At 42.0% G+C, this 18,921-nt stretch overlaps 1 protein-coding gene across 1 annotated transcript in view; it reads right to left on the bottom strand.

The window, feature by feature from the left end:
* The window catches only part of DIS3 (DIS3 homolog, exosome endoribonuclease and 3'-5' exoribonuclease), a 1,475,941-nt gene that overhangs the window by 1,135 nt on the left and 1,455,885 nt on the right, over positions 1-18,921 (bottom strand). The gene's annotated exons all lie outside the window — the stretch shown is intronic.

Below are 18,921 nucleotides of genomic sequence, written 5' to 3'. Positions count from 1 at the left end.
CACACACACACACACACACACACACACGCTGAGTGCATGCTCAGTACAGTTTGTCTCCCCCACAACAGACACATTGGGGATAAATACTGAAGTGCTGCTGTACAAAGGCATTATTTAAGAAAGGTAAGTAATTTCTTTCTTAAATAATGTCATTGCATTAACAGCAATAACCCACAACTGAGTGTGGGTTTGGGTTTCATAGGCTTTACCCAGTGATCAAACCACACCAACCATGGGTAAAGCCTGTAAACCTCACACTTAAACCTTAGCACGGATATAAATAGGACGTGCTGGAGGGATAGATTTATCACTCAGAGACTCCCTATGCTGTGGAATAAAATCCCGGTCCATGTGAGGCAGAGCACCTCACTGGCTCTGTTCAAGAGAAATCTTGACCTGTGGATGGGAGATCGTAGGTTTATCCCGGGAATCATCTCTGTGTCACTGCTGGACAGAGGCACAACAAACTAATGGGCACAGTATTTTTTCATATAAGGGTGGCGTAAGCCACAAAAATTTGGGCTAGGCTTATAAATGCCTTAGGGCAGATAGCCTAGTATAAACCTATGAACCTATGAACCACTGCAACCAACTGTAAGATGTCTGACACTATTATCATTTTAATCAGTGTGCTACTTACTGTGTCTGTTTGCCAGTTAATATTTGGGTAACCTGAGATTTTGTAGGCCAGATGATTACATTGTGGCAGTGATGCCACAAATAGCCACAGAAGTACATAATTTACACTGCTGGTACAGTTAAGATACAAGTTAACAATAAGTACAGTGCTGACACATAACTTAACAAAGCAAAACTCAGACCTTTGTATGTGGGTTATAGTCCTGGGACACTGTATAACTTAGCTGAGATTAATGTCATAGTTCCTACCCTTTGAAGATTCTGACTTGCCTCCTTCACTAGCCTGAAAACACTAAGGTTTAAAAGTGTAGTTAACTCTTGCCACCCATAGATCTGTTACAGTAAAAGACGGAAAATACCTGTCAAAAAAAAAAAAAATTCTGTGTTGCATTTTGTTTCCAGTATATGTCACTGCAACTGAATGTTGGTACTTTGCATTTGTATATTTTTACATTAGCACATGCAAGACTCTGGTACTGTTTTAATCAAAATGCATTAATGTCAGCTACAGAAATAATGTAAAAACTGTACAACTAGGAAATGAACCCTGTAAATATGGCATTCTATCATTCGATTTTTTAATACTAAACATGCATTCTAATTCAGAATGCAGCCTGTGACTATGATGTCATGGTTGCTGTTGGTACTAAAGGTTGAAATACAGTGGAAAGGTAATTAATAGGGATGTCCGGCTGAAAGTCTGAAGACTTTAACCACAGTTCACATAATATTGACATGGTTGGCTCCATGGTGAAGAGGGATGGAGATCTGATGATGACCAAAGTTATATTAATGGCTTGGAAGCAGGAAGAACTAGGCAATACAGAGAAAGGTTGAGGGGGTTAGGGATGAGTATCTTACTTCAACTCAGCCATCCTAGGACGAGGATTGTGGACTCTTCTCAAAACTGGGAGCTGCCAGTATGTGTATCCTGGTTGTGAGAAGGCTGTTGATCATTCTGTGTTGGTGGGGACTTGTGTGAGTGTCACCAGACACAGTGATAGATGTGACATCTTACAAGTTTTACCCTTGTTAATGTTTCCCCTTTCTATGTATACATAACATCCTCAGCTCACATGCAGATATGATCCCTGCTTCCTGACTCTTTCTCATAGGGAAGTCGGGGCAGTAACTTCACTGCAGGAGCAGCTGCAAAACCATCTCTCTCTCTGGAGAGGGGACTCACCGATAACAAGGGATATGCCAGGAACTCATTGCCTCAGAAGTAAAAAGAAATCAATGGTCTCATGGGAGTAAAGGCACATGTTAAGGGGAAAAAATAGTACAGCAGGACTGTAAATGTGAATATGAGATGCATACAGTATCCAAGGTTGTGAAACCTTGAAGTATTCTCTCCTAGTCTGGTATATAGCAGTCTCAGACTTAGTACACATAAGCAGCAGGACTGTGGGTGGAAAATACTTCAGTGGAATTACACTGGCTTTTGGTACTGTCTATTTCTTTTAAAACTGTACTTTATCATTCAAAGTAGCATTATTTTCCATTCGGTCTTACACTTCTTATAGGGATCCAGTTAGCAACCTGCTTTATTTGTAACATCTTTATTAAATCATCATATTTTAAGCTGTAACATGAGTATACATACATTAGCAGAAAAAAAGTACAGTTGTGTAAGAACATTAACAGTAAATATCTTACTGATGACTGTTGCAGTATTTCAAACAGATGGGTTATTGTCTGGCCAGGGTACCAAACCCTAAACCTTCCATAAGCCACATTCATGAAGTACGACCTCAGCCTGTGAGTGCAGGGGTACACAAAAGTGGAAGTGTGAATGTAAATCATCAGACTATCTCCAAGCCAGAAGCCTAAAGACATCTGGGAAGAAAGAAAAAGTAGTCAATTAGAAAGTGAAAAACAGGAGAAAAGAAGGGTCCTTCTTAGTACTGGAGGTTGCCAGACAGGGCAGCGGCATAAAAAAGAAAAGATACAGATGAGAAGGGGGGAAAGTGGGTGGGAATGAATACTGCAACAGTGATCAGAAAGACATCTACTGTTATGGTAATTTCTTACACAACTGTACTATGTCCAGACCAAAATCACTGCTGCAGTATTCCAAACAGATGATTCACAGAGCTTAAGGGAGTAAAGGAGTGGTTGGCTGAGAAGTGTGAGAAAGTACAGTTGTGTACACTTACCATAAATGTAGATGTTTGAGTGTATTCACTATTGCAGACACCACATTTGGGTTATCTGCCTGCAGGTAGCCCTCAGCCGGCCTGAATACCAGAGTCTTCAGATTTCTGTGTCGGATGCTCTCTCTTCTTCAACGATGTCAGGTCATCAGGGGCATAAAACATGCAGCCGACGCCATTACATCAGTTTTTCTTGCCCCAGATATCAGGTGCCCCCACAATAAGAAGCAATTAAATGCTATGGTAAACCCACTTCAAAAAGCAAATACACAAGAAAAAATAAATATACCAACAAGAAGGAGAGGTAGAGCCAAGAGAAGTCCGGGGACTGGAGGGAGGGTAACCAGGACTGCAACAGTGAATACACTCGAACATCTACATTTATGGTAAATCTACACAACTGTACTATGTTCTTCGTGTTTCACTGTTGCAGTCATCACTTTTGGGTAGATTCCCAAAGCTAAGGAAGGGAGGAGGAAGTTAAAGAACATTAGGGCCAGCTATTAATCCCTGCAAGACTGCAGTGGCAAATCCAGCTCTGGATTTAGAAGAGAAAGGCAAGTGGTAATGCTTGGTGAAGGTATGTACAGAGCTTCAGGTGGCAGCTTCTAGGATGTCCCTGGTAGGGACCCCTCTGAGAAAGGCTGTAGAGGTACATGCAGCCCTGGTGGAATGTGATCTTGTCCCCTGTGGGGTAGGTTTTTCATGGTGCCTGTGGCAGAAATTAATGCAATGGGCTATCCATTTGGAAATGGTTTGCTTTGAAATGGCCTTCCCCTCTGCCCCTGCAGCAAAGGTAACTAGCAGCTGTTCAGATTTTCTGATAGGCTTAGTCCTGTCCAAATAGAATCTAAGTTGACTGTGCACGTCCAGAGAGTGCAGTATTCGTTCCCCTTTGTTTTGTGGATTAGGGAAAAAAGTAGGCAAATGAATGGACTGATTTAGGGCCACAGTAGACACCACCTTGGGCATAAAGGAAGGATTAGTCCTGAGGGAAACCCTGTTCGCATGGAAGATAATGAAGGGTTCCACTTGCCATGAGGGCCTGTAATTCAGACACTCTTCTTGATGAAGCGACAGCTAGAAGGAAGGCTGTTTTCCAAGAAAGGAATTTCAACTCTGCTGTAGCAGCTGATTCACAGGGGGGAACTGTGAGCTTTTCCAATACAAAGTTACGGTCCCAGGCTGGAGTGGGAGCTCTCCTGGGGGGGTCTTAAATTTTTGGCCCCTCGAGGGGTGGCTCAGTATTATAATGTGCTGAAATGGCTGAGGCATTAATTTTAATTGACGAGAAGGATAGGCCCTTGTGGAGCATTTCTGTTAATTACTGCAGAATATGAGGTAAGCTGGGCACCGTTGTTCCCGTCCCCTGAGCCTGGCTCCAGGAGCAGTATCTTTTCTACTTTTCATCATAGGATTTTCTAGTACTAAGCCTCCTTGCCTCTAGAATGGCATCCAGTACCTGCTTACTGAGGGATGCTAGGGGAGAGGTCAAGGAATTAGCCAGGCTGCAGGGTTCAGGGTTTGAAGCTGAGGGTGCAGAATCTGGCCTGCCTGCTGGGACAGCAGGGAAGGGGTCTGAGGCAGGTGCAATGGTTGTAGCAGTGTCATACTGCAAAAGAGAGGGTACCAGTGCTGGTGAGACCAGTCTGGTGCAATAAATATTGTCCTTGGCTTGTTCTGTTTGATCTTTAGTAGAACCTTCGAGAGGAGAGGCAGAGAGGGAAAGGCATAAACCGAGAGGCTTTCCCAGGTAAAGGACAGGGCATCCACTTTCCAAGCTTGGCTGTGGGGAGTTCTTGTGCAGAATTTGTTCAACTGGTAGTTCTGAGGGAAGGCAAACAGGTCTACCTCTGGAGTCCCCCATTTGTTCCTCAAGAGGTTGAATATTTTGGGTTCTAGTTACCATTCGTGTGGGTCCATGAGATTTCTGCTCAAGTCTGCCAGTGAATTTAGAATGCCTGACAGGAACTGTACTTGTAGGTGTACTTGGTAGCTCAAGGCTGTGTTCCACAGAGCCACGGCTGGTCTGCAGAGAGGGTATGAGTGGGTTCCCCCCTGCTTGTTTATGTACCACTTAACTGTGGTGTTGTCTGTCTTTATCAACAGTTGTCCTGGAAGAATACGGTCTTTGAAGGCTGTCAGAGCATTCTGTACAGCTAACATTTCTTTTTGATTGATATGCAGGTACATCTGTCTCGGGTTCCATTTGCCCTGAATGCACTGCACTGCCATGTGAGCACCTCATGCATAGTCTGATGTGTCTGTTGTTAGGGTTTGGGAGGCAGGGGTTAGAGTGAAAGGGAGTCCCTTGTTGTGATAGCAGGCCTCTGCCCACCAGAGGGCCTCTGTCTTTATACAAGGAATGACAGAAATCATTGTTTCCAGGTCCTGAGAATGTTGACACCATAGGCTTTTTAGATACCACTGGAGTTTCCTCATATGCAGTCTTGGATATGGAATTAGTAGAATGCAAGAGGCCATGAACTCCAAATCTTGCAGTATTTTTCTTGCAGATAGCTGGGGTTTTGTGGCCAATAGTTTGAAGTAGGTTGTCAAAAAAACTTGTTTCTCCAGAGTGAGGAATGCCATCTGGGAAGTTGTGTTCAAGCTTGCTCCCAGGAATACAATCTGTTGGCAGGGTACTAGGTGAGATTTCTTTTCACTGATAGTGTACCCAGTGAGGTTAGAAGTTTCTTTACGAATGCCAGGTGTTGTAATAGCAAGTCTTGGCTTTCTGCCTGAATCAGACAATAGTACAAGTATGGGTAAATCTGAATATTTCTCTGTCTGCAAAATGCAATGGCTGGAGCTAGACACTTTATGAATACCCTGGGCGCAGTAGATAAGCCAAAGGGAAGTGCAGAGAACTGAAAGTGCATGGAGCCCACCCTGCAACGTAGGTATTGTCTGCAGGATCCTCTTATTGGGATGTGCAGGTAAGCTTCCTTTAAGTCTAGGGTTGCCTGCCAGGCATCCTTGGCTAGCATACGAAGAAGCTGTTGAAGAGTTAGCATTTTGAATTTTGGAACCACCAGAAAGGTGTTGAGAATAGAGAGGTCCAGGATAGGACACCGGGAGTTGTCTTTTCTGGATACCAGAAAAAGTCTTGAATAAAAACCTTGTCCTGTTTGTTCTGCTGGGACAGGGTGAATAGCCCTGATACTGAGAAAAGACAGAACCTGCTGTTGTGCCTCTGCCCATTGATTTGGGGGTAGATCTGGCTAACCATTTGGGATTGGTAGTGTGTGGAAGCGGAATCTGTATCCTTGGGAAACTATGTTCAAAACCCATTTGTCCTGGGTAATGAGTTCCCAGTTTTTTGCATGCAGGGCGAGCTTTCCTCCTAAGAGAGCAGGTAGCAGAGCAGGGCTTGGAAGGTTTAAGGTGAAGTCATTGTGCCATTTTTCTGTAGGGGGGTGGCTTACTACTCCCTGCTTTGGAGGTGGGAACCCCCCACTGCTTAGATCTGTGCGTAGTCTGAGACTGTAGCCTACGTGGTCTGCTGTTCCTGGGTTTGGACTGAGAAGGCATGGAAGGGACTGGAAAGGACCAGTTTCTTTGAAGGCCAATGACTACTGAATCTGGGAGGCTGTACTTGTAGGAAATCTTTAACAGTTTGCACAGATTTAGCTTTTTCCTCAATCCTTTGGAGGACTTCTGCTTTGTTGCCAAAAAGGTAGTCTTGGTTTAAGGAGCATCCAGTAATTTAGCTTTAACATGATCTGGCAAGTTTTGTTCCTTAAGCCAAGCATGCCTTCTAAGTACACACCCAGTGACAGCAGCCCTGCAAGATGCTTCTAAAGCGTCAAAACCACATTGCAAAGTATGTTTACCAACTTGTTCTGCAGATTGCATTAAATCTTGCAACTCCATGTTCGCACAGCCAGGAATCAACATAATTTTCTGTCTAAGTAGTCCCATAATATGCTGCTAATACTTTAACATATGAAACTGGCAATTTAAAGCCCTAATGGCCAAAGTAGCAGAAGTGTATACCTTCTTACCCCATCTGTCCAAGGCTCTAAAATCTCTATCAGAAGGGGTAGGATTTTTGGCAGCAGTAGCCTTAATGCCTTTTGGTCCTTGGGAAATGGTCTGTGGATCCACAGAAGGATTCTTGAAGAGGAACTTGTGATAGTCAAGTACTCTGTAGTACCTGTCAGGTTTTCTGGGAGCTGGAGGTAAAGTGTGTGGGGTAAGGCTAGATTCCAAAAAAGCATCATCTACAATGTCCAGAACAGGAGGGATAGCTAAAGGCCTGTGTTGAGGTAGGAGTAAGAATTCCCCAAGTCTCTTTTTGGACTCGGAGTAATCCTGGCTTTCCCAGCGGAAATGCTCCCTAAGAGTGTGCAAGGTTTCTCCAAAAGAAAAATCTTCTGGAGGGGAAGCAGAGGGAATGGAATCCTCTGCATCAGAATTCTCATAAGTAGATAAGGGCAATTCCAGGTAATCAGAAGGAGCAGAAATATTAAATTCCTGATCAGAAGAATCAGAAAGAAAATCAGTTCTAGGTCTCTTACAGGGGGAAGGCTGCCTTCCCCTAATTAAGGTAATAAGGTCTTCGGCCATTCTAAGCATTTGTTTTTTAGGCAAAAGGGCCTGAGCCTGCAGTTTGGTCGTTGGTTTTCTAGGCGTAGTGCGAGTTTTAGGCCTGGATGAAAATGATGGCGTCGGTTTAGTATGAATGTCTGTAGGCCTGAATACACCCTCAGGAGCCGGTGCCTGCACAGCGGCTCTGGACCCATCCAAGGTAGAGACATCCGCAGGTTCCATAGTCGAAGAAGCATCTCGCGGCAAACCGGACTCCGAATGGGTCTCAGTAGAGGCCTGCGAATCAGAAGTAGCGGGTATCAAGGGCTGCAAAAGCACCTCACTGAGTACCGGCAGACTGGCGACTAGCTTAACGGAAGCATCGTTGGCAGCTTTGGACCTATGCGGTCTGTCTCTGTCTTTATCCTTACATTTTTTTCAGAAGATCGATAGTCGGATGGCTTGACAAAGCCATTTTGGAGTACACAGAATGAGTACGAAAGTAATTAGCTGCAAAAATAGCCTGACGACGAACAGTGTAAGTGTTGAACAAGGCACAAAACCGACAACAAGGGACGTCGTGGTTTGGGCCTAAACAAGGGGTGCAGTAAGAATGAAAATCTCTATGAGGTATTTGCTTTCCACAGGTAAGACAACTGTTAACTTTTACTGACATCGGTTAGAGCAAGAAAAAGGATCCCCAATGGGGTACTTAGCATTTTTGAAGACTTCGGGTCTGAAACTCGAAAACAAAAATTTCAGAAGTTGGCCGACCGGCACTTGCCAACTGCTTCTGCTTCGGGCACCGCACGGCAAGAAAGACTGATGTAGTGTCGTCGGCTGCATGTTTTATACCCCTGACGACCTGACATCATGGAAAAAGAGACAGATTCCGACGCAGAAATCCGAAGACTCTGGTATTCAGGCCAGCTGAGGGCTGCCTGCAGGCAGATAACCCAAATGCGATGACTGCAACAGTGAAACACGAAGAACATCTAAGAGGTCAGAAATAAGAGATCTGTTGAAGGCAGCCCTGGATCTGGAAAATGCGTCTACTCTTTTGAGCTCCATAAAAGTGCATACTGACCAAGTAGCTGCTTCCAGGAGTGTTCTGGAATGTATCCCTTGTAGAAAGCTCAAGAAAACGCCACTCTCTAGCAGAATGGGCCTAGAAATCCAGCTATTCTGTTTAGATACTGGCTAGTACAGCTTACAGTCCATGAAAGAAAAAAATAGTTGGCCTGATTTGTGAAAAAAAAAGTCTTGTCTATGTAAAATCAGAATAGTCTCTGTACATGCAGGGAATGTAGAATTCTCTCTCACCTGTTCCTAGAGTTGGGAAAGAAGGTGAGCAGGTTGATGGCCTGCGGGACACCTCATTTAGCACTTTAGGCATGAAAGAGGGATTGATACTCTGTCCTTATGGAAAATAAGAAGTGGTGGAGTAGCCATGAGTGCCTGAAGCTTTCAAGCCCATCTAGCAGAAGTGAAACCTACCAGCAAAATGGTTTTCCAGGTGCAGAACTTTAGAGAGGAGGAAGCAGCTGACTCAAAGGGAAGCAGAGTGAGTTTTTCCAGTACATAAATGAGATCCCCAAGGGGTAAGCACAGGTTTTCTTGGAAGGTTTGCGTATTTAGTTAAAAAAAAAAAAAACTGACCTCAAGCCTGGACATTGACTGGTTGAGATGGGTGAAGGATGTTCATAGATGTTTGCTAGGCTAACAACCAGAAGGGCCTTTTTAAAGCTAGCCATGCATCCCAAATCTCTGACAAGTTCTGATACCCTTGAGAAGTGTAAGCTGGGGTTTGGGAGATGAACCACTTACAGGTTACCTGTGTCCATTATAGACATAGGTGCCAAACCAGGGATGAATTTATGTTTTCCCATCCAACTGTCCAAGCTGCACTTGAGTTAGGTTAGGGAGGAACTGTCATTCACAGGGATGAGGAACCTGTTCCATAGATGCCGTAGTCTCTGGGATATATATACCTCTCTCTCCAGAGGACCCAATTATATCACAGGCAAGGTTTAAGTCTTTAGAATGGGTAATTCTGGTTCTGTTTGTTTTGTGGATATGCAGGAGGTCCAGAGTGGGGTCTTACAATGTCCTAAATGCCAGGCATAGATCTCTCCTTAAAAGCCTGTAGGAGAGAGAATACAGGGATAGGGTCTTGAGGCATTCTGCATTGGACATTTTACTTATGCCCTGTATTCTTTTAGTGAGGAACCTCTGTGGATGTTCCAATTGTTGGATATGCCTGGTTAGGTACTTACCACAGGGGCACTGTACTCAAGGATAGGTCTGATGAATGCTGAATACAGAGAAACAATGACTTCCTTGGATTTAGATGCCACCCCTTTGTTTATAAGTTGTGCACTATAGAACGACTTCCTCACTACAGCAGACACATGATGGTCAAAGGCTAGATTACCATCTGTGTGTGTCCCCAAGTCCCTGACTACTAGGTCAACTCTACGGGGTACATTGTCAATATGACAGTTACCATGGATGGATGACTTTCCAAAGGATACTATCATATAATGCATTTCTTGGCATTCAGTTTTAGTCCATGGGTCTGACACCAATTGTTTGTCTGTGTCAGTCCTTCCTGGAGAACATATGTATCAGTGTGAGATTCAATGACAGCTCCTAATTTGCACTCATCTACAAATTTAGTCAGCCAGACACCACTGACATTGACCTTGACTTCTGCGAAATAAGAAATAAATGCCAAAAAGGAGCAGTAAAAGGACTGATCCCTGAAGGACTCCACTTGTGACTGGCCTCTTTGTAGAGGTGGACTCCCCAATTCTAAAATCCTGGCTCCTATCTGTGAGCCAGACGGCTATCCACCGGGTGACATACAGGTTTGTACCTAACCTCTCGAGTTTGTCAATGGTGCCTGAGTGGGGTATTGTGTCAAATGCCTTGGCCAGGTCAAGGTAGGCAGTGTGAACTATTCTGCCCCCATCCATTGCTTTGGTGACCTTCTCAAAGATGTCCACCAGGTTGAGTAGGCATGATATGTCCTTGACGATAAACTGGGTAGGGTCCAGTGTCTGGAGGTACAGTGGATATAAAAAGTGTACACACCCTTGTTAAAATGCCAGGTTTTTGTGATATGGGAGCCATGGACATCCACCCTAAACTACTCTCCCATGCATCAAAAACTACTATCCCCTCCCCCCACCTACATTCTCCCCCTGCATAATTTCTTCACTTGCCCCTTTTTTCCTCCACTATCTCACAAGAACTTTTCCTTCAGCAACCTATAATCTTATCTCCATTCTCTCAACATCCTTTACTCATCTCTCATCTTCACTCTCCCCTATTCTCTCTCCTAATTATACTAGACTAACTTGTCCATAAACTTTCCATGTAACACTGGTATTGAACTAGCTATGTATTTCACCCATTGGTTTAATACTTGACTCTTGCCTCAGCCTCATTCTCAACTACTATTATAAAACTATACTCACAATGTAAGTTATTACTGAATATTTCATGTTTTTTGCATTTAACCCTATCTCTTATGTAATTAAATTGCATCTCACTGTGGAGCTTTTCTCCACAGGTCTCCACTGAAAATGGGCCACTACGCTCAGTCGGACTAACCCAGTCAACAAATGTAAAATAAACAAAATAAATATATAAAAAAATTAGACCATAATAAATAATTTCAAAACTTTTCCCACCTTTAATGTGAACTATAACTTGTACAATTCAATTGAAAAACAAATCTGTTAGGGGGAAAAAAATGTACAATAACGCTGTTTGCTTAAGTGTGCACACTCTTACACTAATACTCTGTTGTGTGTGCACACCTTTAAAGTAATACTTTGTTGAAGCACCTTTTGATTTAATTACAGCATTCAGTCTTCTTGGGTAGGAGCCTATCAGCATGGCACATCTTGACTTGGCAATATTTGCCCACTCTTCCTTGCAAAAGCGCTTCAAATCTGTCAGATTGTGAGGGCATTTCTTGTGCACAGCCCTCTTCAGGTCACACCACAAATTTTCTATCGGATTTAGGTCTGGGCTCCGGCTGGGCCATTTCAAAACTTATTTTCTTCTGGTGAAGCCATTCTTTTGGTGATTTGGATGTATGCTTGGGGTCACTGTCATGCTGAAAGGTGAAATCCCTCCTCATCATCAGCTTTCTAGATGCCTGAAGGTTTTGGGCCAAAAGTGACTGGTGTTTGGAACTGTTCACAGTTCCCTCCACCTCGACTAAAGCCCCAATTCCAGCTGAAGAAAAGCAACTCCAAAGCATGATACTGCCACTACGCTTCACCATGGGGATGCAAACTGTTGTTTTTGTGCCAAACATACCTTTTGGAATTGTGGCCAGAAAGTTCAGCCTTGGTCTCATCAGACCCCAACACATTTTCCCACATGCTTTTGGGAGACCCGATGTATTGTTTTGCAAATTTTAGCTGGGCCTGTATGTTTTTCTGTGCAAGAAACGGCTTCTGTCTTGCAACCCTACCCCATACTCCAGACATATGCAGGTTACAGGAGATTGTTGTCACATGTAGTACACAACCAGTACTTGTCAGAAATTCCTGCAGCTCCTTCAGTGTTGCTGTAGGTCTCTTGGCAGCCTCCCTTACCAGTTTTCATCTTGCCTTTTCATCAGTTTGGAGGGACGTCCGGTTCTTTGCAACATCACTATTATCCCATATTTTCTCCACTTTTTGATGACTGTCTTCACTGTGTTCCATGGTATATTCAATGTTGTGGAAATGTTTTTTTACCCTTTTCCTGACTGATACCTTTTAACAATGAGATCCCTTTGATGCTTTGTAAGCTCTCTGCGAACCATGACTTTTGCTGTAGCAGGCAACTGAGTACGTGTCAGGAAAATCCTACTAGGACAGCTGAACTTTATTTGAGATTAATCAGAGTCTCTTTAATTGATGGCAGGTGTGTACCCAAGAAGAATGAATGCTGTAATTAAAATCAAACGGTGCTTCAACAAAGAATTAGTTTAGGGGTGTGCACACACAACAAAGTATTAGTTTAAGGGTGCACACTTATGCAACCGGCGTATTGTACATCTTTTATTTTTTTATATTTTTTCCCCTAACAGATTTGTTTGTTTTTCAACTGAATTGTACAGGTTATATGTCACATTAAAGGTGGAAAAAGTTTTGAAACAATTTATTGTGGTCTCATTTTTTTATATCACAAAAACCTGGCATTTTAACAGGGGTGTGTACATTTTTTATATCCACTGTACATTGTATCTCTATTGATCATCTCCATAATTATTTCCACGGCTTTACATATAAGACTAGTGATACTTGTGGTCTGTAGTTTCTAGGGTCTGCAGATGGCCCACTTTTATGCAGAGAGATGACTGCTGCCTTTCTCCATTCATGAGGCACAAAATCTGTTTGGAGGCTGCAGTTAAATAGGAATTCCAGAGGCCCTGATAGGTTAGTTTCATGCTAATTGGAAGGCTTCTTGGGATACTGTCTGGGCCCACTGATGCAGTGTTCCTGGTCTTAGAGACAGCATTAAGGACCTGTTCCCTAGTGATAGTACAGGGAGTTATATTTGGTGGTATTTCCTGAGGGAAGGTTGTGGGGGAGAGTGGGGTAAAGTTGGAGCTGAATTTATCAGCCAGGAGGGTTGCAATGTCTTCTGGCTCATTATAGGTGGCTCCATTTACAATAAGCTCTGCACACAATTGTGTATTGTCTTTGAAGTTGCTGACATAGCTAAAGAATGCTTTGTGGTTGTCCTTGGCCTGGGAGGCCAAACTTACCTCAAATTTGGCTTTGGAAGACTATCTTCTGAGTTGTTTGGTTTGATGAGAGTGCTTTTATCCTGCTAGGTGCTGCATCTCCTAATTTTTGCCATGATTTTCTTCTTCCTGTTATACAGCCTATTGATTTTGTGATTCCACCAGGGTGGCTTGTTTTTCCAGTTAGTTCTGTACATCTTCCTGGTGGGTACAGCTGCCTCTATGAAGCTATTAGCATGCTTGTACAAGGTTTATGTGAACAGTTCTGCATAGGCAGCAGTGTTCTCAGGGTTTATGGTGGCTTGAAATTTTGCCAGGTTCAAACTTAGGAGGAGGTTAGCCTTAGAATAGTTCATGAATATTCCAGTTTTAGCTGGGGGTCTAGGTTTTATTTTTATTTCAAAGGAGATCATTTTGTGGTCTCACCTCACTAGGGAAGGGATTACAGTAGTGGGTGTGCATATTAGTGAGGACCAGATCCAGTATGGTTGTACCCCTGGTTGGTGTACTATCTGGTCCAGGGAGTTTGTAGTTACAAAATCCAGGAATCTCTGTCCATGTACATTTGGTGTTGTATAGGATTTCCAGTTAACAGTGGGGTAGTCACCCATGAGTATGGTACTGGGTTGGATGGTTAGTGTTTCTAATAAGTTTGAATACATGAATAAAAGAAAAACCCACTCAACTGCTAAATGTTGCTCTACGGCAAGTAAACAAACAGGAGACAAAAATCCAAGAGCAAACCACCACGGATATAAAACCACACTATAAAAATACTTTATTACAAGTTAAAATGAAGGGAGCTTTCTCTGTTATTAGCACTTTTGGCTATTCAGCCTTCCTCAGATCAGATGAAAACTATCTCCATTCACAAATTAAAAACAGTTGTTTCACCAATCAACACTGAGAGCCAGGAAACTCCCATTTCCAAAAAAAGGTAGATTCCATTCTTCCCTGGAGTGAACCCATCACGATAGAAATAAGGTTTTAAAACCTTATGAATGTAAACAAAATGAAACTTTATTAAGCCATTTTACTCATAAAGATAGGTCAGTTTTGGTTAGTGCTATAACCTTACCGAACACTCAATCTCCTGCTTTTGAGCAGCGGTTTTAACGAAACAATATTATTGATACGAAGGGGTCTATCCATTCTCATATTAATAATCCATTCCGTTTTTATTTGCTCCGTTAAATTATGAATATCACCTCCACGATTTCCAAGTCGTATAAGGTGGTCTATTACCATAAATTTAAAAGAATTTACGTTACATTCAAAATGTTGATAAGGAGAATGCTCTGGCAAATCATGTTTTGCAGAACAATGCACATTCTTTTAAAACCGCTGCTCAAAAGCAGTTTTAAAACCTTATTTCTATCGTGATGGTTCACTCCAGGGAAGAACGGAATCTACCCTTTTTTTGGAAATGGGAGTTTCCTGGCCCTCACTGTTGATTGGTGAAACAACTGTTTTTAATTTGTGAATGGAGTTAGTTTTCATCTGATCTGAAGAAGGCTGAATAGCCGAAAGCGCTCCCTTCATTTTAACTTGTAATAAAGTATTTTTATAGCATGGTATTATATCCGCGGTGGTTTGCTCTTGGATTTTTGTCTCAAGTTTAAATACATGGTATGGGTTTCCTGGATCATAGACTGGGAACTATAGCTTGCAAGGAAGTGGTACTGGATTTTGCCTATGTTGATTTAAACATGGAGCCACTCAAGTGCATTGTCCTGTTTGACCAGCCTTGAAGCATATTTATCTTTGATGTAAATAGACACACTTCCACCTTTAGTCCCTGCCTGTGAAGTAACTGGCCTAAATGTGTGGAAGGCATTATAACCTGGCACTGTTGGTGTGCTCTCCACGGCTTTAAATCACTTCTCAGTTACTGCACAGACGTTAGCATTCTCTAGGGTAAAGAGTGCTTCTAGGGAGTAGAGTGTTTTGTTCAGACTCCTAGCATTGAGCAGTAATAACTTTAGATTTTCTTGGTTTTGATTTGCTATGTCAGAAGTACTTTCAGTTTGGCACTGCCTAAAAAAGGCACCATGGGGGAAGACGATGTTTTAGCTAATATTCAAAAGCCTAGAGGGGAGAGGTGCAAACCATTCCTGGCAAAGCAACATGGTCTGTTGACCTTCTCCTTCCATGCTGACAAACATTGCACCCCCTTAGAATGACACCAGGAACCCGAGTCAATTATTAAAATCAATCTTTTGTTCATATTGTGGCATCATCCTTGGAGAAGGTAAAATGCTGCTCAATGCTAGGCTCATACCAGCCTGAGACACATATTCTGAGAGCTCCATGATGTCTCTCTTCATATAGTCTAGGGAGGTATGTCTCAGGTCATTTACTCCCACATGGACTATGACTGAGTCATATTAGTAAGCGTGGTTCAGTGACGCGAGTGAGTGCGTAATGTGGCATATCTTAGCCCCTGATAAGCAACTGACCGTGACTTTCTCCTTACTCAAACTGATGAGAGGGACATCAGTGTGCCTCATGATGGAGTCTCCAATGGCTAGAGTGTTGGACTGTGTGGTGGCTTGCTTTATGGGCTTAGAGATAGAGGCTCCATGAGAAGTAGCTCTATGTGTTGATGTGGGTGCTGTTTTGTAAGAGTGCATTCGGAGATGCTGAGGGTGTTTGTTATGTGTACTTCATCCAGGAGGTCTCTGTGGTTTAGAAAGGTTACAATTAAGTGCCTCAGCATATGTGGGTCGATATGTCTGCTTTGAACTGTGTGTGATGGGTGCAGTGTGTGTACTACTGACAAGCTTACGGGCATTAGGAGTACTTTTATGTGAGAGCTTTGCCTCCAGTGACATTGTGTAAATACATCTCTCACCTACCATACCAGTTTGTTTGAGAATTAACTGGTCGTCAGTAAACATGAGGCAACTTCTGCATTGCCTCAGGATGCCCACATCCACCAAGCCAGTAACAGAAACAGTACGAAAGTTCATATCCATGGCAATAGAACCTTTTTTTATTTATTAGACGGTTGGAGTGAGAGTATCAATCACTGTCAGGAGTATCTGGTTTGCAACTATGAGGACAGTGCTCGTCACTGCAAACTAGTTGTCCTGTGTGCAACTAGGTACTGGAGAAATTTCAATTGTACTTTCATAGGAAAAATGTCACTCAAGGTGTCTGAGTCTATACAGAGCACTGCCAAACACTTGAAGGGGAAACTAATACGTAGACCCTGAAAATTTAAGGATGAAGTATTTAGGCAGACAATCTGAAGTTAGAAACAAATCAAGCAGTACTTACTAAAAACAAAGAATTAGCTTGTTAAGAATGATGAAAAGAGGGTAATTGCAGGAATGGCTACTACTAATGTTGGTCTCAATACAGCTTCGCTCTGTTGGGACACAATGCTCTTTTGCTTTTTCTCTCACCAGAAGCAAAATGTTAGCACCGATCCAAAGATGAGAAGCAGGCCAGAGCCTGTTTAGTGATCCACAGTCTTGTCCCAGATGATGCAAGGGTCTATAGGCTTGTAGTCTTTTCCTGGTAGAAGCCTTGAATAGCGACCAGAATCAATGAGGAACGTTAAGCACAGACATGCCAGACATGGAGAGCTACATATTCTCCAGTGTATGTGCCATGTCATGCAGCTGGAGACCGATTCCTCTGTCAAAGAATGTGAGAAGCTAAGCTTAAAGTGGATAAGCTTTCCCTTCCTTTGATTTCAAGGCAGGAAAATGAAAGTTTCATGATATACAAGCAGGTTTCTGATACTTAAAACAATACTGGGGTCCACACTGTAAGGAGAAATGCAACCTCACAGTTAAGTTAAACTGTGGGACAGGACAGACCTTTCATTTATTATATGTAATACTCTCTTTTGTTTCTGTATACTTGCAAAGCCTGTAATATTTTATGTAAATAATAACAAAAAAGCCATTCTAATGAAAAGCTATTAATTCCACATATTTTACATGACATTTCTTTTCAATATATGTTTCCATTTTGCAGCTTAGATACACATACTAATGTCTGACAAACTGGCCTTTTATGTAGTTGCTTTTTCTTATCATTATTTGAACCTATGCCTCATTTTCCAAGACTTTTAACTTAAATAAAAATACTAACACTTACATTTACCGCCCCCCCTCCCATAGGAAGAGTTGACCCAAACTGAAGGCTGCACACACAGGCATTATCAATACAAAAATTAGGGTTTACCACTCTGAAGTGCACACTATAGTCTATGTTCTTACTTACACAGATTCCTCTCTGAACTTGTCTTATCTCTATTCCCATTCCAAATGAGAAAAACAACTTGCATGTTTTCAGTAAATTTTAACTTTTAGCCATAAAAAATTATACTGGTCACTCAAATAAATAAAATTGTGCAATGCTATATTTAATGCATTACGATGATAAGGCTGCTGGGGAGGCAAATACTTTTACAACTATTCACTTCTTATAAACATATTTTCACTGAACTGCCTGCAGGTTTCCTTTTAGGAGTTAATTATACTATACCTTGTACATTTCACTAAGAGCAAACTGTCCAGACATTTCTAATTAAATGTTTGTGCCTACATAGTAAGTGTCTCCAACTAAAAGCATTTGCTAATGGAGAAAAAAAAATTAGCCAGTAGCTTTGTGAATTCAAGAAAAAATCCTTGTATACTTCACATAGAATGCACTGGTCAGACATCTTATGACTATTTGCTTGTACCAGTTTGCTTATTGTCTTAAGCTAAAAACATGTACTAATGGAAAGTAAACAGCTAATAATTTTATAAATGGAAGAAAGAACTGCCATATTCCTGCTTTTCATCATTTTCTCTTCTTTTTCAAATGCAGTTGCTTATGCAGTTCAGCTGTTTACAGCTTAACCAAAAGACATTAGTCTAGCCATTCACCTCTATAAAATACGAAAAAAGTACTATAGTTAAAGTCTGCATAAAATATTATCAATGCACTCTACAATGCCCCTGCAGCCTAAGAGCACAATATTATACGAACTTTATCTTGTTACAGTGCAAAGGCTGACTATGAAAAAAGATACTTTCTTACTTTAACATCAAAATCACACAGCAATCACTGACAACACTCTCCCCACCTCACATTTAAAATGCTTCTAACTGCATGCAGTACAGAACTGCATAATGTACAGCAGTGCTTTCCAATATAACATGAATTTTATACCATCAAGTATACTACTTGGCCTGGTGTTTTGTTCTATGTGAGAGGTGGACACAAATTATCTAGGCTGCACATTTCACTTTTGTTTCCACTGGTTAAACTGTCTCTTGAGTGACACTTAAAAGCTCGGTGGAATTCTGGGCCTCTGTCTTTGTCTGAAAAGATTTGAAGCCTGCATAAACTAAAGCACTGCTGGTGATTCCCTGCTTGGTGACACAACCTATATTTTTGTCTGTGCTCCATTTTGATTTCTGTTTTAAAAATCTGCTTGACCTGATGTTTTTGTTTTATGTGAGAGGTGGACAAAAATTATTTAGGCTGCTCATTTCACGGTGTTTTTTTTCCATTGGTTAAATCATTTCTTGAATAATACTTAAATACTCAGCAAAATTTGGGGCCCCTGTCTTTGAAACGATTTGAAGCCTGCATAACTATAACACTGCTGGTGATTCCCTCCTGTGTTTTCCACCCACCTTCTTGTTTGTTGATCTGCTTTTTAAACCTGGTGATTTTAAGCTGCCCACCCCTACTGTAAATTGATCTTAATAAGCTCCTCTCTTTCTACACTACTGTTGACATCCTGAATTATTTACTTGCCTCTCCGTCTGCTTATACTGAAAAAGTGCATTTTGCCTCCCACTGTTTGTTCTACTTGATCTGACTTCA

This window comes from Protopterus annectens, chromosome 5.part0 (assembly GCF_019279795.1).
Source record: "Protopterus annectens isolate FY-2018-M chromosome 5.part0, PAN1.0, whole genome shotgun sequence".
Classification (NCBI taxonomy): Eukaryota; Metazoa; Chordata; order Ceratodontiformes; family Protopteridae; genus Protopterus; species Protopterus annectens.
Note: the sequence above shows the minus strand (reverse complement) of the source record. Positions and strands in the feature narration are given on the sequence as shown.